Here is a 24,520-nt window from a genome sequence, read left to right on the forward strand (position 1 = left end):
TCATGCTTCACAAGGCCACCGCACTCAACATGATTTGTGTATGTTAAGGTTAATTACTACAGGAGGCCTTTGCAAACCTAAACCATTTATAAACATATACATGGCCACAAAGACAAAAGTATAGTTTAAATAGAAAAAGCTTGAACAGGGGTTTATAAAGTTATTTAAGGGCTCTTACACATGAGCGTTTTTACCTGCGCTCCCCTGCGTTCCGTTTTTCGGCGTTCAGCCGCAGGGGAGCGCAGGAATAGACGCATTTAATTATTTCAAATAGGGCTGTACTCACACAGGCGCATGTAGGCGCCGAACGCAGGAAAAATGCAGCATGTTGCGTCTCAACCTGCGTTCGGCGCCTACATGCGCCTGTGTGAGTACAGCCCCATTTGAAATAATTAAATGCGTCTATTCCTGCGCTCCCCTGCGGCTGAACGCCGAAAAACGGAACGCAGGGGAGCGCAGGTAAAAACGCTCATGTGTAAGAGCCCTTAATCTGTAAGCGAGCACAGGTTGTCTCTACGAAATATGTGCCACACTAACATTTGCGGTTTTTAACATGTTGTTGTGTGACTGCAGAAAAAGCTTGCACTGACAGCACAAACGCCTCACACACCATATCGCCGGCCACTTCACTAACAACCAGCATTTCTAATTGGTAGAACGAGCCGGCAGTGACATCACAATTATTTTTTTTTATTATTACTTAACCTCAAGAAAACACAAGGATAGAATCAGACGCATTTCGATGGCAGGCCCGGACTGGTGATTTGTCCATTCGGACATTTGCCTGAGGGGCCGCTCTAGCCTTTAAGTGGGCTACAGGCTCCCTGATTAGATGCGGCACTGCACTTATTAAACACTACTTTTCGGTCTGCCCTGCTGCTCAGACTGAGGGCGGGTGTGGAGAGAACACAGGGCCGGCAGATTGCTCACCACTAGGACCCAGGAGCAGCTTTTTCTTCCTGCACACTGTGACAGAAGTTTGCCGGATCTTCTTCAATCTGAGGCCCGCCTCCTGCCTGTGATGTTCCTCTGTCAGGGAAGAGCAAGTGAGCAGCAGAACAACTAAAGAGCTGCAGACAGACTCACACTGATCTGGGCTCTGGAAAAACTGGGTACATTTGTGGCTGGCTTCTTTCCAGATTCCCCCTCTGCTCTCAAACCCCCCCCCCCAGCTAAACAGTGTGCCTGGAGAATAGTGGAAAAGACTAAAGCTTTTTTTTGTCAAACTATAACTATCTGCCAGTGTTAATTTACTCTCCCACTTTCCCCAAATAAATAAATATATATATATATATATATATATATATATATATATATATATATATATATATATATATATATATATATATATAGTGCGGGTTGGATATTTATATAATTTTACAGAAATGCTGTTGCACTCTAGGGACTTGTGCAAAAAACTTTATTAGAATTGACGTTTCGACCCTCAATGGGATCTTTAGCAAAATCTTGAAGACCCCATTGAGGGGTCAAAACGTTGTTTCTAATAGTTTTTTTGCACAAATCACTAGAGTGCAACAGCATTTCTGTAAATTCAATATGTTACTACTGTTAGCACCAGGGCATTAACTCTTTTTAGTGTGTGCAGTGTGCAATATATACACACAAAAAAAAAAATGTAGTGGTGCACACCATTGACCTTGCTGATACCCAGGTGTTGGTAAGAAAATTGTATAAATTATGCAGGAAATTACTGGCACTCATAGGATTAGCAAAAACAAAAAGGTTCTTTATTCAGCTGAACGCTTCGAGCCTGCACAGGGCTCTTCGTCAGGAGTACACAATATTTTTCTATGTACTCCCGAAACGTTGAGCTGAAACAGAACCTTTTTGTTTTTGCTAAACCCTATGAGTGCCGGTAATTTCCTGCATACCTTATATAGATAGATAAAAAGATGCATGTGTATATGTAAAAGACCAGCAAGCATTTATATGTGGGCTGCTTTGATTTTTTTGCCAGGGCTGATTTTTACTCCCAGTCCTGCCCTGGTCGATGGGCTGTACCACTGTGTGTCCGTAGGGGTTGGGAACACGAGAGCATATCACAGCATATACAAATTCACGTTTATGCTTAGGAGCGAGTGAAATAAATGAAACATAACGCAGTCGCCATTTTGCCAACTTAGCTGTATGCCGTGTTGTGGGACAAGAAGATTCAGCTGATATTCACAAACACGCCCCCCCTTTTTTCCCTGCCTCCTTCCTTCTCACAAATCACCTCTCCCCGCCTTCTTCCATCACAAGCTCCTGCTGTAGGGCAGTGGAGCGCCCCTGGGTTTCTGTGTCATTATTTGTTGTCCTTGTTTCTCGGACTGTCCGTGACAACGGGGGTTGGGATGGGGGAAAGCTGCTAAACTGGCAGAGCAAGAAGGGGAGTCTGAGGCAACACGTGACTCTGGGAGTAACGGAGGGAGGATGAGCTGCAGGGAGCGCTGAGTGTCCAGCTGCCGAGACAAGTGCGAAGGGCTTCATTCAGCCGGAGCTTGGGCTGTGTGTATGTATTTGTCCGGGCAACGGGGAAACGTCTGTGTAGAAATGCATGTGTATACGTATGTGCGTGTGTTTATCTTGTGTATGATGTACATGGGATTGTGAGGAGAGCAGTATTTCCACATGGAAAGCGCATACCTGCACACACACTGCTTCACAAGCCATGCTCCACTCATTTGCAACCTTTGTGTCCTCCAGCTGTTGCTGCACTACAGCAGCCGGGCCTTTAGCAGCATATGTGCTGGGTGTTGTAGTTTAGCAAAGGCACTGAGCCGCACTGTGGGAAAAGCAGTGTCCATTTTCACTGAATACCAAGGCTGTGGGTGAGCTGCTCTCTGAGGAGTCTGCAGTCTATTTTCCTGGAAGTAATGAGCAAAGGTTTGAGGGAAGTGCTGGTCTTTTCCAACCTGTCCCTGCTGCTCTGGTATTCAGGAACAGAAAGCATATATGGTTAAATACTCATTGCAATTCCCCCTATATTATCAAACATTTTTATGGGATGCTGCAGCTACCCTTAAAAGGATATATCATACTAATGTGAAAACCAGATACATGGTCAAGATGTATTTGTTCCAGTCTGTGGCATTCTATGTCTGTGCATGTATCTGTTTTTGAGAGTGTAGCCATATGATTGATAATGGTGATAAAGCTGTGCAAAGGAATCTAAAGGTGTCACAGTTAATATATATGTTTAAAGGGGTCATTCTTTAAATAATAGCAGATGTGGTATTTTTTTTTTTTTTTTTTTTTACTGCATGTGCACATTCATTCACATATACCACCACCAGAACAGTTTGTGAAATATCAGAAAACTATTCCTACCTTGATTAATTAATAATTCACACTATGGGCTGTGATCTGACTCAGCTGGACTGATTCCAGCAGCATGATAATGTATCTTACAGAATTTGGATGCATCTGCCAATTGCATGATGCAATTTAATTACAATTAATTGGAATGGGGTTTTCAAAGGAAAAAATGACTGGCAAAGTCAATGAAAATCACAATTGGTTACATGGGAAACATGTTTTGAATTCCATGCTGCTTCTTTGGCATAAATTGGCTTTTAGTCTTAAATCCAGCTCTTCAGGTTGGATCTAAAGGTGGCCATACACGGGCCGATGAAAGCTGCAGACAGACCGAGTCGGGAGCTTATTGGCCCGTGTATGGGGCCCCCCAACGGGCTTCCCCGATCGAGATCTGGCCGAAAGTCGGCCAGATCGAATGGGACTAAAAATCCAGTCGGATCGTGACCACATCTGTACGTTGATGCGGTCCCGCGATCTGACCACCCGTAAAGCCACCGTAGGATCCGATCGTTGGGCCATAGGGCCCACAATCAGATCAGCCCAATATTGCCCACCTCAAGGTGGGCATATCGGGGAGATATCCGCTCGTTTTGGCGACATCGCCAAACGAGCGGATCTCTCCGTGTATGGCCACCTTAAGCTGCAGCATTCTGGAACTCTCTGTTTAATGCGAGGTAATTGCTACATGAAATCAGATCATGAAATCCCCAGACCTAAAGTGGCAGTAAATTCTCTTGTTTAACATGAATTCAATGTTTAGGTCTTGTACACAACATACTTTTAACCTATGGTTTTAATAATGAAAAATGTGCAGTACAGTACCCCTTTAATAGTTTGTACTGTAAATCAGCCAGGTGCACCAACTCTCAGTCCCAATTGATTGAGAATAATCAAACTAAAGTATGAAAAAGAGACCTTTTAGTGAATTATGTCCATATTGCTATTTTCCAGCATGCGATAATAAGGGGGTCATATACTAAAACTCAATTTTTTTTCTGTTTGGACTTTTTAGGGCAAAAACTATTACAGATTTATTATCATATATATTTATATATAAATCTTTATTATAAGTAAAAATGTTTAGGTTTCAGTGCGCTAAAAGAAAAATTGTTAGGTGCCATATTCGCCGATCCCTAAAGGAAGGAAAAATACTATACCTTTTAAGATTGCAGCTGCGTTCAAAACAGAAACTACTCACATATGGAGCACTTGTTCTTGCGTGTAATGTGAATCGCGGACTTCTTCAGCGTGTCTCCCGTGCAATGTGGTACCTGCAGATTGAAGGCGCTTATGGTGAAGTGTCGTCAGACTCTTTGGCCTAGCTCCCACGTGCGGTTATACTTACTAGAAGGCAGTATGATCACGGTCTTATCGGGATTATCCTTCGACCAAAAAAATTTAGGCAAGCCTATGGGGACCTTCCGAACATTGGGTTCGGTAGGTTTTAGATGGCGAACTAAGGGGTCGAAGTTTTTTCTTAAAGATTCAGTACTTCAGTACTTCGACTATCGAATAGTCGAACGATCTTTAGTTCAAATCCTTCGAGTCGAAGTCGTGGTCGAAGTAGCCCAAAAAACACTTTGAAATGCGAAGTTTTTTTTACTTCGAATCCTTCACTCGAGCTTGGTGAATTGGCCCCTAAGTGTGAGTAAACCTTTACAGATGTTGTTTGTATGTTCTCTAATCCTTATTTTTAGACTTCTACTGGTTCTACTTACATACTGTAGTTTGTATAGGCACTGTAGCAAATAGACTACATTGTTGCTATTACAGGCAATTACCTTTTTAATATTGAATTCTTCGTTTGTAACATTTGATTTGAATTTGGTTACTTTTCTTTCGTTGTTAGTGCATATTTTGCAAGCTTTCCAGATTCTGCAGGTAAAGAAGCCTTTTTTTATTTGATCTTATTGTGTAGACAGCTGTATACAAGGATTTGTTTTATTGTGACTTTTTTTTTTGGATGTTTGATTAGGAGTTCAGTTAGATCTTTATCCTTTTTTAATATGTGCCAATGTTTTTTAATTATATTTTTGAACTTTCTATTGGAGTTGTTGAAGGTGGTGATAAAAGGAATACATTTGTTGTTTTTGTTTTCCTGTTTATTTTTTTCTCTCTAAAAGTATTTCTTTCTTTATTGTCGCACATTTTCTTTATATCTTTCTTTATATTCTTTTTCTTTAAATAGATTTTTTAGATTCTGACATGTTTTTAAAGAAACTTGAAATATAACATGAAATATTTTGTTACCATGAAATTAATGTATTCAACATGAATTGTTTTTATTGCTTGTTATACATAAATTAATTAATTGATTATGTAAATTAATTACCGGAAATACAGACCAGATAAAGAGTGCCGTGTTGTAATATGAAAAAAGTCCCTGATGAAGTATTCTATATACGAAATGCAGACTGACTGACCCAGAGGAATCCCTAATACTGGTGTACATATCCCTAAAAAGAACCGCTACACTATTCGGATACACAGCGAGACTGCCGCAGAGACCAGTGTGTCCCCCCCCCCGAGAACCGGAGATCCATAAATTAATTTTATTATCGTAACGGACTGAGCATGTCGGTTTTCCTCCCAGATCTTTATTATGCTGCTAAACCCGAATCTGAAAACCCAGCAAACCCTGTCAAGGATATGTATAAGTCAATGGCAGATGTCCCTATCCCAGTTTGAAGATATTGCGATGGGTTTAGCGGGCAATAACTAATATCCGAAAAATTCATACGATTCCAGTTTATCACTCCGTATTATAAAGTTTTTCCGGACCCGACTTTTTCAAGTAATTTTATTTTTAACTTAATTTTTATTGATTTTTTTTCGTTACATAAGATTTACAATTAAAAAAGAGAAGAAGAAAGAAAAGTTAATCGTCCGAGTGGGGGCTAAAGGGGAAAGGCTTAATTGTTCCATGTCTATATTGCTGGATTTTCTCCCTGCTACTTCCTGGCTTCTTATTGTTTTGAGTCTTTTTTTTCTTTTTCTTTTTACTTTAAATTACTAATCAATGAAGTGTTTGATTTTCCATTCTTGCCATTTTTTATAGGTGATCATGTCCCTGTTTTTTTGTTTCAAAGTTATTGCATATCTTTTTATGGGTGAGGTTGGAGTCTGTAAGATAAATTGTGGATAGGAGTATGGTCAAGCTTTGTTGGTCTCATTAACAAAATTTGATAAAATCAGATTTTAGTAAATGACCCCTAAATGTCCTGAGTTTTCAGCAAACCATACTTACAAAAATACAGTGTAGTAAATTTTGCCTGCTATATGTAGCTAAACGGTACTCCTGGTGTAGCTTCAAGTAGACTCTGCAAGCCACAATTTATTTATATCAGTGTGAAACAGCAGTTGTTGTAAGCTTTATTTAGAGCTGATATAATAACAAACCAAATGTGTATAGTTTTGACAAAACAACACGAGTAAATACCTTGCTTCCCAGGAATACAATTATTGACAGCATAGTATTTAATATTTAAATTACATACTGTTCCCTTGGGATACCTCTCCATTTGATGGTGTGAGTTTGGTTGGTAAAGTAAAACTGGACATACAGTTAGAGAACCACTAATTTGGCAAGTTTCACAAATGAGCAGATCTCTGCCAGATTTGGCCTCACTCACTGGGCAAACCAAGCTGATCAAATCATATATTGGCCAGATATTGGTGGGGCAGGCCGTTCGGAGGGTAACCCGTACCTGGGAATGGAATACAACTATGGAGGCTTTTCATATTTTAGGGGAGTTCTCTGGGCTGTATAGGTTAGTTTGACTACTTGGAAAGTGCCATTTACCAGTTCAATCCATTGCTGTATCTTTGGAGTCATTGGTTTTTATTTATTGCACTTGCCCATTAGCATTGAATTATTTGGAGAAGGTATATCTGAAGCTAAAGAGACCTGCAGTAAAGTAAAGTCTGTGTGATATTTACTAGTAACAATTTAAATTAATAAACTTAAATTAAGTGCTGTTTATTAGCACAGCATGTTCTTCTGTTCAGTTTATTTTGAGTTTGTTCTCTTTGCATTTTGTCCCTTACCTGCAGGTTTACAGCGTATAGAGAGAATTCTTCACTGTAGAGAAAATTTGCTTATTTTATGCATTACCTGATGGGGAAGCATTCCAACTGCCAAATGAAATCTTTTTCATTGTGAGATTCCAACCCTTCATGGAAATTCCTACATATAAAAATATTGCTGCTTCTTAAATTGTATTCATATGAACGAGTCATTTTGCACCAAGTGTAGAGATCCATGCCAAGTATTTGCTATCTAAATTTAGCATTTTGGTGTTTTTGCAGCCCATCTAGTAAATTATATAATCATTTTTGTGGTTTTTTTTTTTCATTCTTTCTAAAATTTAGCATTCTTTTTAGGTGAATTTTAGGAATAAATTGTTTATTACGTTATGTTAATTGAACTTTTGCTGAAGAGAGAATTTAATTTTTGTGTTGCCTGTCACATTTTCTTTACTATATTCTTGCTTTATTTTGAGATTCAAACTATTTGATTTAACCAAAATTGGTAAAATTAAACAAAAACTATTTACACTATAAAGAAGAGTAGGTTGTACAGATAATGACGTACTGGGCAAAAGGCATACTATTGGGTCAACAGTTTTCTGAAAGATTCACCCTGGTGTGTCAAAATGCCTTGTCCCATTATAATGGGCAGATTTATCAAAATGTGAGTTTAGATTTTGATAACTAAAAACTCGACCAAGTTCTTTTCATTCCTATAGGGAGTTTGGAAGTGTATTTATCAAATGTTCTAACTTTCACCAATTGATAAATATGTTTCTAAATATCCCATAGGAATGATAGAACATGGCTGAGTTTATTTATTACCATGTATACTCACATTTTAAGAAATCTGCCCTTAATGTGCAAAATATCCATCTCTTTGGCACTTTGGTCATTTATTTTTAATGCTTAGTTTAAGCATTAAGAGTCAGACCCTTCTTTTTCATCCTGAACTGTATGCCCTTGTTTGCATTATCTAGTCTGTTTGTTAACCTATGCACTGTTATGTTACAGGTAGTAGGTCAGGGCAATCAAGCTCCAGTTCAAGGGACTACTGTTTATTTGGCGTCAGCCTCTCCAAAGACTCTTCGGACATGTATTTATGATTGACATAATTTTCTAAGAATCTGACCACCCAGTGTGTCATGAAATTTAATTGGCTTAGTACTGTGTTGTGTGTGGCTGATAAGTGTACACCACACTGCAAGTTTTGTATACTTGCAGAGAGTAAGTCGTTATGTCCCACACCTGTCCTATGTGTAATGACAGGAATGAAAGCAATCCGCCTATCTGTGTGCACATGGGTTGTACGCAATGGCAGGCACATATATTGCAGTCACTACAGAAAAGCACAGATTGTCAAAACTCTGGCACAGTTTGACCATTGACCATTTAGAGATTTGTCTATTTCAGTGAAACAACAGTTGAATGATTTGGGCAAGTTACTATTTTTAATAAGGAAAATTAAAATTTTTATATTTAGCGTCGGACTTATTTTAGTTGTTTTCAGCATTCCTAAACTGATATTTCATGACTGACGTGTTGGACTAGATAAGGTTGGTTCATCTTGAAAAGTATGTTTAACAATGGTTGAGCTATTTCTTCATGGTTCACTTCTTTTTTGTTTACGTGTGGTAAAAGGTAGTTAATGGTGATCCTTTTTTTGTTGTGTTTTCATAAAAACATAACCAACATAATGCAGTTAAATATTTTTCCACATAGCTCAACAGTGGTTGTGTACCATTTTTTTTTTTTTTTTTTTTTTGACAGGACCGCACACCACCACATTTTTTTTTTTAAACTTCTTCCCTATAGTGTCTCCCCTGTATGGCTGCACCCTTTCTTAAAGGAAAACTAACCCCCCCCCCAATAAGCAAAACCCTACCTACTTCCCTAGATTGTCCCCCTCCCTGCTTCTCCCCCGCATAGTTTATTACCCCTGAAAGTGTCCTGAATACATTGCTCACATATCGGTGCAGTGTAAGCGCAGCAGAGCTCATGGGGACCATCTTCCGGATCTTCGGTCTTCAAGTGTGATGAGCGCTGTATTGGCGCATGCGCAGTTGGAGAAGACTTCCTGTTTGTAGCAACTGCTCGTGCGCCAAAAAGTGCCATGATTTGTTAGAGGGAAGGAAGAGGACCCAAAGAAGACCGAAGATCCGGAAGATGGCGTTAATGAGCTCCGCTGCAACTACTATGCACTGATATGTGAACAATGTATTTGGGAAGCTTTCAGGGGTAAGGAACTATGCCGGGGGGGGGGGGAAGCAGGCTGGGGGCACTATCTAGGGTAGTATGAAATAGGTGGAATACATTTTTCACTTTACTATATTGTTTGTTCTGGCATCAGTTTGGCATTACCATAAGTTGTAATCAACATTTGCAAGCAAGTATAAAAATGTCTTGATATTTTTAATGTAAATGTAGTGGTGTAGCACACTTGTTTTTTTTTTTTTTCTTCCTTAAAGCTTATAACTATATATGTGATTATTGATCAGCATGAGCATTAATTTGATACCAGTTAACGTCAATTTCACAGACAGACCTTAAAGATGAATTTGGCAAAAACACATGAAAAGTACTTTTTCCTGAATTGAATAATACATTTTACGGGTGTTTATAAAGATGCAGCCAAAAAAAACAATCCATAACAGGCAATGCATAATTACAGCTGAAAACATATCAATGTGCAGACCTATTCAGTCTTAATATGAACTACCCCAATAAATTACAATTGTGTGAAGTACACCCCATGGCACATTTTGGCATTCAACATAGATTTTTGATCACCATTTTAAGGGTCTGGCTACACGAGTAGATTCAGGGAGATTAGTCGTCCCAGCGACAAATCTCCTTTTCTTCGGGGCAACAATCTCCCAGAGGAAACTTCAGGCGACTTCGGAAAATGAAGCGCCACGTGTGCCTTCCCCCAGGCGATTTTAATTTTAGCCGGCGGAGGGCAGGGGGAAGGCATTTCGGGGAGATTGTCGCAGGAGGGAAATTGCGTGACTTTTAATCACAAAACAAGGAAGTAAAAATGTTTTCCCCTTCCCACCCCTAATTTGCATATGCAAATTTGGGTTCGGTTTAATATTAACCCGAATCTTTCCCAAAGGATTCGGGGTTCGGCCAAATCCAAAATAGTGGATTCGATGCATCCCTGATTGAAAGTGAAAATCAGTCGCCACTATTGATGACCGTCAAGAATTAAGTTTGCCCACAGACAAGGCATGATTGTTATTTGGTCACTGAAGAAAGCACTTCCATCTGTGTTGTGGTGGAAATGCTTTGCATGCAGACCTGGACAGCTTACCTTCCATAGAATCCAGAAGGTCCTCAAGGACATTGTGAGACTGAAAACATTGGTGGATTCTTCAACATGACCATTACCTTAACCATTCCAGTAAATCTAATGAGGAGGCTTCTATAATTAGTCAAGGAGAATGACAGCAGCTCATGATACAGACTGGTTGACATCTATAAAAAAAAAACTCAAGAAGTAAGCTATGAATGTTGTCCATTATGTTTTTGGGTTCTATACCAGCCTAAGGTGACCACAGCCCTTTAGCAGTAAAGATCTGTTCCTCTGAAGATGCCCCCGTAGCTCCCCATCTTCTTTTCTGCTGATTCACTGCACATGCTCTGTGGTGCTATCAGTTACTGAGCTCAGGGGCTGACTCAATTTACAGTACACATAGAATATAAATGTCACAATATGGGCTGATTAATAAATACAGATAATTACTACATGGCAGCACAGAATCCAGTGCAACGAACACTAGCATTTAATAATCAGCCTTGTAGCATCAGTTTATATTACAGGCCAACCTAATTTTCTGCCTGATGATTTGTGACTACCCCTAAGCTCCGCTTCTCAACAGCTGAGCATATGAGTGTCGGAGACACTTTCCAAGATGGTGACCCCTGTGACCCGTTTGAAGTCCTGGATCATTGATGCATGTTTGAAGTCCTGGATCAGTTGACTCGCCTTTATCTCCATCTTCTGTTGCAATAAGATAAAATATTGATCTGTCCATAGATTGAAAGTTTTACACGGGTTGTACTTGTTCATTTGGATCTTCATACCTTAAGTCTGCCAAGGATTAATGATATTTTAAGGTGGCTATACACAAGCAGATTAAAACTGCTGATATCGGTCCTTCTGCAATTTATCTGCCCGTGTATGGGGGCTTCTGGTGGGTCTCTCTGATTGATATCTGGCCAAAAATCGGCCCAATATCGATTTGGCAGATTTGAATTTTCCTGCTATTCAGGACCACATAAACTACAACCCATCTGCACCCATTGCCATCGTTCTAATAGGATCATTTGGCCCTAGGGCCTAACGATCAGATTAACCCAATATCGACGTGCCATTGGTGGGCATATTCGTGAAAAATCCGCTCATTTTGCGACCTTTATCAAAGGTCAAAACTTTAGAGCTATGTGAGCTTTTTTTAGACCTTGAATGAACTCACAACTTGAATGGTTTCTAAATTCTCTATTCAACGAGTTCGGAGAAAAAAACCCCACAAATCGCTTGAAACCCACCGAATGAACTTGAACGTCATAAAGGCTATTAATATCTTCAAATGGTGGACAGGTTTTAGATGGTGTATGTTCGGATTTAAGCTGTTTCCAGGGTCGGGGTATAATAAATCTCCAAAATTCGAGTTTAAAAAAAAAAATCGAATCTGTTTTTCTGATCTATTTTTTTTAACTTAAAAACTAACATTTTTCATGGAAAAAACAACTCGACTTTTGATAAATAACCCCCTATCTATCTTAAACATTGGAAAGTCTCGACAAAATTGAATGACTGTTTCAGTTGTACCCATTAACACAAAAATCGCTCAAAAGTTGTTGCCAGAAAACTCACAACTCTTCAAATTGTAAATGGGACATCTGCCATTGACTTCTACAGGACCGTGACAAGTTTTAGCTGGAGTATTTTCAGATTTGGACTTTTAGCAGCTGTGGGGTATAATAAATCACTGAAAATTCAAGGTTTTTTTTCCCCTCTAAAAATTCAAGTTTTCCCCTATAAAAACTCGACCAGAAAAAGAGGTTTAATAAATAGACCCCTTTGTGTCTACTGTAAAGACTGTTTTGAATATGAAGCTCCTCATTTTGTTAATCTGCAATCTGAGAGCACATAAATTAACATGTATAATTCGGTTTTCCATTTGCTATGTTTATGTTTCTTTAAAAAGAGGTTTGGCGAAGGTTATCCCCCTCCTCAGACCCCCTGTGAAAAATGTAAACTGGTGGCTCATACCATGCAATGTACAGTCTACTCCTGTGCCTGATGCATAAAGAAGAAGCATTATAACACAGCAGTGCACATCAGGCACAGGACTAAAAAAAATAACTACCAACTCAGCAGCACCCTGGGCCTGTTTCAATTTCATAAAAAGCTCTGCTGTTATAATTTTAAATTTAATTATAATTTTAAAATATGCACATATAAGATGAGAACAAGGGCAGCAAATTGTGCTAAGACAAATGAAAAACTAACGTGGTCCTGTTTGATATAGCTAATTTCAGCTAAGGTGGCCATGCATAATACTGGTTTACTAAATCTGCCTGCAAAGCTAAACTACCATTTAAATGAGACCCCTCTTATTTCCTTTTATAATCCGAGTAACTTGTATAGTTTATCCGTTCTTCTGGCAGCAATGATTAACACAATTTTTTGCTGACTTTAAATTGAGATAAAAGCCTCCTATATGTATTTTTAGATACAGTCAATGAGACAAAAAGATGGAGGTCCCTGCCCCATAGAGCTTACTACTAAATGGAAGGGTAACTTAGACACAAATCGGAGGGATATTAAGTGCCATAGCTTACAGTCAGTGACACTGCCATATAACTGCTAGTTGGAATTATATGAGTTGGTACCAGTTACTCAATAACTTGCCTGTGCCACTGCTTCTGTCCCAATTAGATGCTGATGCAAGTGCAAAATCCGTAACAAATTGTGGACAAAACAGGCTCAAAACTTGAGAAAAGAGCCACACTGCTCGAAACATGTTGTGTTGAATAAACCTTGCAGCAAAGTATCTGCGGTTTTGAGCCTGTTTTGTCCACAATTTGTTACGGATTTTGCACTTGCATATAACTGCTAGTTCCCAATTCAGATGTTATGCAAACCATAGATAGCTGGCCATAGATATGCAGATTATTAGCCTATGTCAGATGAACGATCGTCCGGGCCAATCTTCTGACCTGCAACTAAGCATTCAATTTAATGCTCGGGCCTTTAATTGACAGACTGCAATTGTACAAAAGTTATGTCCAACAAATAGTAGTGTCATTGATATTGTCAAAATACATGCAGACATCTTATTGTTAGCCGATATAAATCTTTAAAGCTGTCCGATTGACTGAACGACAGGCATGGTACAAAAAATCTCAGGACACTCCACACACTGTCCGAAAATCGTACGAACTTTCGTTTTATACAATGGTATCTTTGCGTCTATGGCCAGCTGTAGTCTTTGAGTTTCGTTTTGAAGACCTTAAGGGAGGATTCTCTCTGACTGTAGAGGGAAAGATGGGAGTTAGGGAGGCCAGTTAGTAGAAGGTTACAGTAATCTAGGATGAGAGCATGCATGAGCGTCTTGGCCAAAGTAATAGAAACGGACTCCTCCGGAAGAATAGGGATATTCCCCTGCCCGCTACTCCTGTGATTATTAAAGTGGTATTCAATAAAGCATTTGAAAAATTTTAATACGCTGATTTCCACAATGATCGCTATTCTTCCGGTTGAGTCCATTTCTATTACTTTGGACTGTTTGTGTGCCGCTGCAAGAACGGTCTTTTCGGACACACTGTTGGTTCACGCTACCTAAATACAACAGTTCCTGTTTTCACTAATGAGAGTCTTGGCCGTAGCAGGTGAAAGAAAGGGACAGATTTTGGCAATGTTATGTAAGAAAAAATGACCGGTTTTGACTGTGGTGTTAATATGATCAGTGAAAGATTACCCCAAAACAGCATGCTAAGTTGATAGGGTTATATACTACTTCACAGGTCAGAAAGTCAGCAGGCCTCTGCTAAGTTTCAGAAAGCAGAATCCCTGGTGCAGAAATCGAAAAAGACAGACATACTGTTTTTTAGCAACTGTTTTATTTACAAATAACTTATATAACTATTGAAAATGATTCATCACTGTATATTGAAAATTCTTTTTGTCTTTAAGATTTACAAGTGCAGAACCATTGTTCTTTATACTCTTTAAAATTTGTTGTGATGTTATCGGTGGAAAAAGCAGTAGAGTGGGAGGCTTATGGAATGTGAATTAAGCATGCAAAGCTTTAATAAGTTTCAAAATTATAATAATAATAATAGTATATATATATATATATATATATATATATATATATATATATATATATATATATATATATATATATATTTTTTTTTTTATTTTTTTTTCCCATAACAAAATCAGTGTTGCATTTTTTAACCATTTAATTGCCACATAATGTAGAATCTACATTCTGTGGATAAAAGTACCAACGTGCCACAGAATCTTCTGGGTTGAGGAGCAGAGCTGTTCACTCAATCCCTGCTCATTCCCCCGCCTCTAGGCAATTTGACCAAGCTAAAATATTCAAACTGTGATTCTTACTGCTGATTACGCTAGGCAAAAAAAAAAAAAAAGCATTGCTTTTTGTGGTTTTATTGGATTTTATTGCATGTTGTACTGTTCTTTGTTTTGCCCATGTAAATTGTGTCTGCTATATATCCATTGGGGGGTCACTGTGCTAGATATAGTTTGGCATATCAATGCATAATGGGCTAAACTGTTCAGTAGGCCCCTGGAGTTCATATTTAGGATGTTTTATCAGATACGTTAAGAAATGTGGGGCATATATTGGTGTTAAATATAAGCTTTGTGACGATTTTCAGAAATTTCATAAAATCCACTACATTCAGCATAGCTTTGCAGTTTGCTAGTTTGCAGTAGAAAGATGTATTTTGCCATTTTTTCAAAATGTATGGGTTTCTAGCGTCTCCGTACTGTTAGGGGGTATTATTACACATAATACACACACTGGGTGTTCATATTGCAGAAGCCAATGTCAGACGTGAACATTTATATACACTATTGTCATTTCTGTGCCTCTATACATCACATGTTAAGTAGACCCCTCTCTTTCATATTTTAGATGTTTTATGCTGATACGTTGTGAAAATGTGGGGCATATAATGGGGTAAATTGCAGGCTTTGTTTTCAGATATTTCATGAACACTACATTCAGCATAGCTTTACAGTTTTGTAGTTTGCAGTAGAAAGATTTACCCATTTTGGGTTTGTAAGAATGTGTACTTTCTGATGGCTTATGGCACATAATACACACACTATGTGTTCATATTGCAGCAGCCAATGTGTCAGCCAATTCATGTGCACTATTGTTACTATTGTCTGGTAAATCTATGCGTATTGGGCATCAAACTGTTCAGTAGACATCTGGCATTTATACTTAGGATGGTACCTAATGCTATGTGAGAGAAAAGATACCAGAAAGTGGAAGCTTTGAGGCAATTTTCAGCTATTTCACCAAAACTGACTATTTTGGGAAAGCTGTGACTTAGTAGTTGTAGTAGAAAGACATGGTTACCCATTTTGGATTCATCTGAATGTGTACTTTCCAAAATTATATGGTTCTGGAAGATAAATGTATATTTTTGTAGTAAAATGCAGTAAATGTGTTGATTTTTCGACTGACCTCCAGGACAATTTGTATGCACTAATTTTATTTTGGGGTCTCTAAATGCCAGATACTTTGGTAAACCTATGCACGATGGGCATCAAACTGTTCAGTGGTCCACTGGCATTCATATTTGATATATTTTCTTGTACCTTATGCTATGAGGGAGATAAGATGTTAGAAAGTGGAAGTGATTTTCAGCTATTTCTTCAAAACCAACAATTTTGGGAAAGCATTGTGACTCTGTAGTTTGGAGTAGAAAGACATGGTTCCCCATTTTGGTTTCGTCTTAATGTGCACTTTCCAAAAATATATGGTTTTGGAGGGTCAAAATATTTTTTTGTGTTTTTACCCCACAAAAAATGCAGTAAACGTGATGATTATTCAGTAGCTTAAGGAACTTCTGGGACTAGTTATATTTGGGGTCTATGCACAATGTGCATCAAACTGTTCAGTGGATACCTGGCATTCATGTTTAGGATGTTTTTTTCTTGGTACCTAATGCTATGTGGGAGATATTAACTCGCAAAGTGAAAGTTTTGAGGTGATTTATCAAAAAATGTTATAGAAACCAGTAAGGTCAATTAAGCTTTGATGTTTGGTAATTAGGAGCAGAAAGACATGGTTAACCATTTTGGATTAGAACAAATCTGTACTTTTCAAAAATATATTGTTTCCTTGGTTAAACCTACTGTTCCAGGATTTATTGGCTTTGTAATCCAAAGTATGCCATTCTACTGTAGTGCTTTGAAATTTGTTAATATACTGCTTGAAATAGCTGGTATTGGCACATTCGAGACACTTGAGGCTTTCCAAATATATATAAAAATGTTTTTTTTTCTTTTGTATTTAGAGCTATAAATCTTGTTCCAGAAGTTGAAATACACAGAAATTCAGGTATATAAAAACAATGTATAGTTTTTCTTGGTAAACTAAAAAAATCCCCCCCAGGAAATGCCCCTAAAATGAGAGAGCACAAAATATTCAAAAAACATGCAAATTAAATATGAAATTCTGCTGGAACCTAAAGGGTTAAGCATGTGTGAAAAAAACCAACAATTTCATGGCTGCGCCTTTAAATGCCAAATATTCATTTAATAGTTTGACATTTAAAGCATATGCTTTGCATAAAAAGGCTCAGTCTGAGTATGCAGTCAATTTATACCGTGCAAACGCCCATCATAGGTAGGGCAATTTGCATGACTGCATGTATATATAATAAACTGTTGTTTGCTGTAGTACAGGTCATCTGTTTTAATCTTTTGTTATTGAATTGTCTAGAAGATGACTATGCTCTGACTCTTAAAGGGGAAGGAAACCTAGTCGGCGCAAACCCCCCATCCCCCCACCCGTTTGTTGCCCACCCTCCCTCCTCCCCCCTGGCCTACCCGTCCCGCTGGGCAAATGCCCCTAACTTGTTACTTACCCTTCTGCGCAGGTCCAGTCCAGGGAGTTCACAGACGACATCTTCTTCCTGCTTTGAACGGCGCATGCGCAGTAGGATCATTTCGCCGGTACGATCTACTGCGCATGCGCGTGAATTTTGGCGCATGCGCAGAAGATCCATACCGGCGAAATTATCCTACTGCGCATGCGCCAAAACGCCGTTCACAGCAGGAAGAAGATCGCGGGTAGGCCAGGGGGGAGGAGGGAGGGTGGGTGGGGGGTTTGCGCCGACTAGGTTTCCTTCCCCTTTAAGAGGTATCTCATATTTAGCAGTGCAGGAGATGCATGGAGATGGATATTGTTTTGCTGGCAAAACAAGAATTGACAGCAGAGCATGTATTTGTAAATGTTTTAGATATAAACAAACACACCCACTGACTTCCTGTTGGCTGACTCCAACATTTGCAGGGTTGCAGGAACAGTGGCAACCGGGGAAATCAAAGGAGAGGAGCGCAAGAACTGCAGGGAATAAAATGATGACTTTAGATCTCCTTTAAATTGCTATATTAATTTAAAATTAACTAGCTTTATACAACGTAAATCAAATTTAGTTGTTTTTTTTTTTTTGGATAAACCCCTTTCGTTTTAGTATAAACCAAATTCACACAATGCCAGGAACTCGCATCTGCCTATATGGAGATGGTTTTACTACATAAAGTACTGATTTTTGGATCCAGTCACAGGAAAAAAAAAATTGTTTTTTTTACAAAATGCATCAGTTAATAGCACTCCTCCAACAGAATCCTGCATTCAAATCCATTATTCAAAAGAGCAAGCACAGGTTCAGGTTTTATAATATTTAATTTTGAAATTTACATGGGGTTAGACCTGTTATTAGTTTCCAAGGTGCTCTCAGCCACATGAATTGTGCTGTAATAAACTTTAGTCTGTCTTTACTTTTGCACTGCAAATTGGAGTTATATCCCCCTCAGCAGCCTATTAACAGAACAATGGGAAAGTTACAGCTCCCTGACACCTGCATTGTTTAAAGTACTCCCATGCACCAGCCAGTGGTAGATATGAGAGCAGCACTCAGTAGTAAAACACCCAAGTCTGGCCATGACACCTTCAATTACATTGAGTAGGATAAACTGGCTTACAGTATCTAAAGACAAATACAAGAGCCTCTGCACTCAACCCATTATCAATATATTTAAGACAGAGACATTTTGTGCATACTGCTACTGAAAAATGCCTTACCCACTGGTGTCTAATAAAAGGGCAGCCAAGTTTGGGAGTTTTACTTTGAAAGCAGCTAGTAAGTTACAGTTAAAACTTAGTCCCTTTGTAAAATGTATAATGAAACAATAGAATTCTTAATGAATCATATGAAAATTGAGTATAGGACTGGCCAGATATGGGATGACTTTGACATTGTTGGCCAGCTTAAATATATTGCAATATATGGACAAACAATCCCTGTATTGTTTGAAGGGTAAGGCATTTTTTAGTAACAGTATGCACAAAATGTCCCTGTCTTAAATATATTGATATTGGGTGCAGAGGACTCTTGTATTTGTCTAATGGTTTTAAAAATTAGTGGTGAGCACAACTTTCCCTTGTTTGCACAAGAGATGGCTGCCTATACACCTGTATTGCAACTAAAAGAATACACACGTTGGTTCAAGTATAACGTTTTTAAATGGTTGAATGAATTATTTGCAATGCACATAGTGTAGTTTAATAATACAAACTATACCATAACAATCATGACAGAAATGGTTAACCATTTTGGATTAGAACAAATCTGTACTTTTCAAAAATATATTGTTTCCTTGATTAAACCTACTGTTCCAGGATTTATTGGCTTTGTAATCCAAAGTATGCCATTCTACTGTAGTGCGTAAAGTTGCATTAAACACGCAGGGCTTGGCCCGCTTGCATGGAGTCCTGAGTGCCAGTTTTTTTCTTTTCTAAGATCTAATTGGTGCCACAAATGATCCTGGTTAAGGCTTAAATAACTGCTTTATACAACAAATTTTGTTTGTGAAGAAACTTTAGAATCTTTGTTCACTGTATGTGTGGTATAATAATATAGTTTTGCAGAAGCAGTAAAGCTTTTACTAATGGTATCCTGCTTATTAAAATAGTTGGAACAATAGGGTTAAATGTGCCACCTGCAGTTTTTATGCACGTTTTTCATGAAAACTGTTTTAGTTAAGAAAAAAGATGTGCAGTAAGAAACTAAATTCTTTATGGCTCTTACTCATTAACATTTGCTTATGATTTACCGTGCCATATGTCTTAAAGGAAAACTTTACCCACAAAATAGATACTTGAGCATCAGTGTATATCATGTTAAGTGGCAACTTAAAGAATCTTGCCAAACTGAAATATATATTTAAGTAAATATTGCCCTTTTACAACTCTTACCTTGAACTACCTTTCTGTGATGTTCTCTGTACTGCCACACAGATCACCTGACCAGAAATAATTCAGCTTTAACTGTAATAGGAAGAAGTGTAGGAGTAAAAGACAGAATTTCATCCAGTTATTGGCTTATGTGACGTAATGTATGGTTTGTTGTTCACTGTGAATTGTAGGATCTCGGGGGCGGTCCTCCTTCTTAAAATGGCTATTTTCTATTTAGAATTACCCAGTGGCACATACTACTATTAAAGTATATTATTATGAAATTGGTTTATGTAGATGAAGGTTTTAAATATGAGTTGTTTTATGCAATATATTTTTACTGAGACCTGCGTTGTTTGGGGTATAGTTTTCCCTTAACAGATCCCATTCGTTACAATACATGTTGTACTGGCACCAAGAATGAATGTCCTCCTCTGGCTTGCTGTCCTTATCACCTGCCATTTCTTTTAACATCAGGTGACAAGCATAAAAATAACAATTTAATGCCGCCTATAATTTACCTTATAGGGTGTCTATTGGCAGACATTTTGGTGACATTTATGGAAGATATGACTACTACATAAATGGATGCGCAGTCAAATTTTGAACATCTGGTTTTCCTTAAATTAAGGGCACTAGCACAAAATAAACTTGGAAATTGAGAAAGGGCATAGGTGATTACAGATTGGAACACTTTTTTGTTTTTTGGGACTTGCTTTGTCATTTAAGATTAAATCATCTGCTGGAAGGATATGTTGGTGCATAATGCTTTACTGGGATCTTCCATTGTCTTTATTTTAAAGGAGAACTAAACCCTAAAAATAAATATGGCTAAAAATGCCATATTTTATCTACTGAACTTATTACACCTGCCTAAAGTTTCAGCTTCTCAATAGCAGAAATGATCTAGAACTTCAAACTTGTCACATGGGGGTCACATATTCAGTGTGCTTTGAGAAGCTAAGCTTAGGGGTTGTTGCAAATTATCAAGCAGAAAATGAGGTTGGCCTGTAATATAAGCTGATGAAACAAGGCTGATTATTAAATTCTGATGCTAGTTGCACTGGGTTCAATGCTGCCATGTAATAATTATCTGTATTATTTATTAATCATTTTTATATACTGACATCTATATTCTATGCTTACTGTATATTTTGAGTTGGTCCTTAAGCTCAGGTAAGTGACAGCAGCACAGAGCATGTGATCAGCAGAAAAGAAGATGGGGAGCTTCTTTGGAGGCATTTACAGCATTTCTAGCCTACTTTTTTAGTTATGCTTTAGTTCTCCTTTAAGCACTGGGGACCAAAACTGCACTGTATATTCTACGCTGGATTTGCTAGTGCTTTAAGGGTGGAGACTGCCCTCTTTTCCTATGAATGCATACCCTTATCAATACAGAACAATGGCCCTTCTGACTAATTTCTCCTTATGTTTCTTTCTATCAACCATTTGCCCAACCCATTTAGGGTCTAAGGGTATATACCCTAAAGCTGGCCATATATACACCTTGAGGTGGTTGATAACGGGCTGATCCGATCATGGGCCCTAGAGCCTAACCATTGGATCATAATGAGGAGAATATGGACGGTCGGCTAAAGGACCACATCAGCAAATCAATGCAGTCCTTGATCTGACAGATATTGATTGGGGAAGCCCATCAGAGGGCCCCATACACTGCCCAATAAGATGTTGACTTAATCTGTCTGCAGCTTATATCTGCTAATATATGGGGGCCTTTAATGGGTTCCCAAAAAAGGATATAAAGAAAAACCTTTTCAAATGTCTGCTATTGTTTGATTAATAATCTGTGACAGTATTTGTTATACACCTACTATGTGTACAATGCTAGTAATGGGTAGCAATTTGCACAGCCTCATTGAGAACATGGTGTCACCCCTTTGTGGTTCCCAGTAACTACCTGTGAGTTGTCTTTGAGCGGAGCAAAGGGAATTTTTGCAATGATAACTGTTTTCTCACAGGTTTAGAGTTGTTAGGGTCTTTGTGTAAAACAATACCTGACTTCAGTCTGGTTAACTCTTCATAGCCACTAGTGTCACATTATGTCACATTAGCACTGTAGTTGCCCGTTAATCACTTGCCTGCCATATATACGTTATGGCAGCAGCAGGATTCTCTTTAATCTGCTACATACCTCTGGTAACAAATGGCATGATGTGATCAAAGAACTCCAGCAGACAAGAGGTTAAAAGCAGTTTGCTGCAATGGGCCGGACACAAGCAAAGAACATTGCTTTGTTACTGTGCGATAAAGATTCATAAATAATGAACCTTTGCTCTATGTATCTGTTATCTATTTTTTTTTATTAATGAAATTGACAATAAAAAAGATAAATATTTAATGTTTCAAACATCCATGGCAACAAAGGAAAAAACTGTTGTGGTCCAAGTTGTTTTGTGCTTTTTTTAATGGCCTAATATATAATGCCTTTGGGGAAAAAGGCTGCACTGTCCACTTGGATTTCAAAAACCCAATGCCTCCATAAATGTAAAGCTGGTGTGAGGCTACATCTACATGGATATTTCCTCCCAGCATGTGTCACTTTCTCCCAGCATGGCATTCATGACTTTAAATCCAAAACCATAATTTCCAGATGGATTTGGTAAAATATAGACTAACATATAATGGGGGTCATTTACTAAACTCGATTTTATTTTTTTGGCCAAAAACTCAAATCTTTCGAGATTTATTATACCCCGAAGCTGCAACAAGTCAGAATCTGAAAATCTGCTTCTCAAACCGCCGAGATCCTGTATAAGTAAATGGGATATGTCCCTGAAAAATTTGGTGTTTTTTTTGAGCGAGCAATTCGGCCATGCAATCTCAAAAAATCTTACGATTTGTATTTTCACTCGATTTTAAGTTTTTTTCCTGACTGTGGATGGGAGTTTGGTCGAGTCTGGCTCAATAAAAAATATGAGAGAAATTCAAGTTTTAGTAAGTAACCCCCAATGTGTGTGTGATTTTTGGTGGGCATCACAGCTTAGACAGGCTCTTCTCATTTTCCATTCCTAGCAGAGCAAAATATGGTAGCTTTAATCTCATGTTCCACTCAACTTTTTATCATTTGTATTCTGTCTAGTTCATATGCCCAGAGGGACATACATTTAATCAGCATAAGCACCAACACATTTTAATTGTATATCACACACAGCTATGCTGCCTATATGGCCACAAGAGTATTAAAAGAAAAACAAATCAGGCAAAAGTCATTATGCTATGTTGAAAATTCTTCTGCTTCATGTAGTAAAAGATTCTATGCCTTATATCTACATACCGAGCCTTATTATCTCAATTCCTTGTTCCCCCACAGCCAGGGTAATGGAGTGCAAATTATAACAGTTCATAGGAACACAAAGGCTCAACAGCAGGAAGCCATTCCTTGCAAATGTGCGTTTATTGTGAAATGTGTTCCTATGGATTGTTATCATTTGCACTCTCTTACCTACCCTAATGCTTGTCCAGGTTCACTGTTTTTAACAGAGCCACCTCTAAACAATGATCTGCCTCGAGTGTAACATGAATTTGTTTGCTGAACACATTAGTTAATTTGGATTGTATTACCATTTCTCTTCAGATATGACCTCATTGTTTTTCTCTTTGGCAAATGATGAAATGCATCCTTTATACCTCCTGATTTTAAAATCACACAGTTTGTTTGAAATATATCCTATATCCATTGCCAAATGCTGTTAGACTGGTATGCTTTTATTAATATTTGTACTCTGTTAATTAGCATCTTCATTCACTACACTGCACCTTTTCTAATATTGGATGTAACATAATAAAATAATAATAAAAGTCAGAACTATTGTTCCTTTATAGTTTGTTCTTTGCATTCTTTCTCAACACAACAGAAATATCCTTGGAACCTGATTTCCCGTCGCCAATTTTTATGAAATAAATATAGATGTATAACGCACCCTCCATTGCTTAGAAATGAAATTACTGCAACAATATATAACAAGAATCTTGTGTCTTTTACCTAATACTGTTGCTACATACATAATGAAGTCCTTTATACTCTATGTAAATATACTTTTCTGTATACCATCTAAATCACTGTCAATTTTAGAACTACTTTTTTAAAATTCTTAGAAACAACTGTCTAGTACAATCCTTTATCTTTGGACACAACTGTTTAGATATCCATTGTAAAATTATCTACTCTCTACTCCGCACTGCTTTACATCTTTTACTTAAGGTTCAGCAGCAAGGACATAATGGTCCTTTGTGGTTGCAAAACCAATACTTTTTTTTTTTTTTTTTTTTTCAAGATCTCCTATATTAACCTTGAGCATACTTTTAGTAGTTTTGAGTGTGTAATTCTTAGACAATGTGCAGTTGGTTTTCATGTTTTATTATTTGTGGTTTTTGATTGATTTAGCATTTTATTCAGCTGCCCTCCAGTTTGCAATTTCAGAAATCTAGTTACTAGGGTGCAAATTACCTTAGCAACCATGCTTGATTTGAATAAGAGACTGGAATATGAATAGGAGAGGACTTTCATAGAGAGGTGAGTAATAAAAAGTATTAATAACAATAATTGTGTAGCCGCATAGAGCATTTGTTTAAGATGGGAATTGGTGACCCCAATTTGAAAGTTGGAAAGAGTCAGAAGCCCACTTTCAATGATT

At 38.0% G+C, this 24,520-nt stretch overlaps 1 protein-coding gene across 6 annotated transcripts in view; it reads left to right on the forward strand.

Annotated features, from left to right (window-relative positions):
* wasf1.L (WASP family member 1 L homeolog) overlaps positions 1-24,520 on the forward strand; it is a 62,238-nt gene that overhangs the window by 9,886 nt on the left and 27,832 nt on the right. The window contains exon 1 of one of the 6 annotated variants that reach the window (XM_018263315.2): positions 2,095-2,512. The exons of 3 other annotated variants lie outside the window; for them this stretch is intronic. The gene's annotated coding sequence lies outside the window, so the exon portion shown is untranslated. Of the gene's footprint in view, positions 1-2,094; positions 2,513-24,520 lie in introns of those variants that run through there. 2 more of the 6 variants (XM_041562992.1, XM_018263310.2) reach the window with 2 other exon arrangements.

The sequence above is a fragment of the Xenopus laevis genome, chromosome 5L, assembly GCF_017654675.1.
Source record: "Xenopus laevis strain J_2021 chromosome 5L, Xenopus_laevis_v10.1, whole genome shotgun sequence".
NCBI classification, from domain to species: domain Eukaryota; kingdom Metazoa; phylum Chordata; class Amphibia; order Anura; family Pipidae; genus Xenopus; species Xenopus laevis.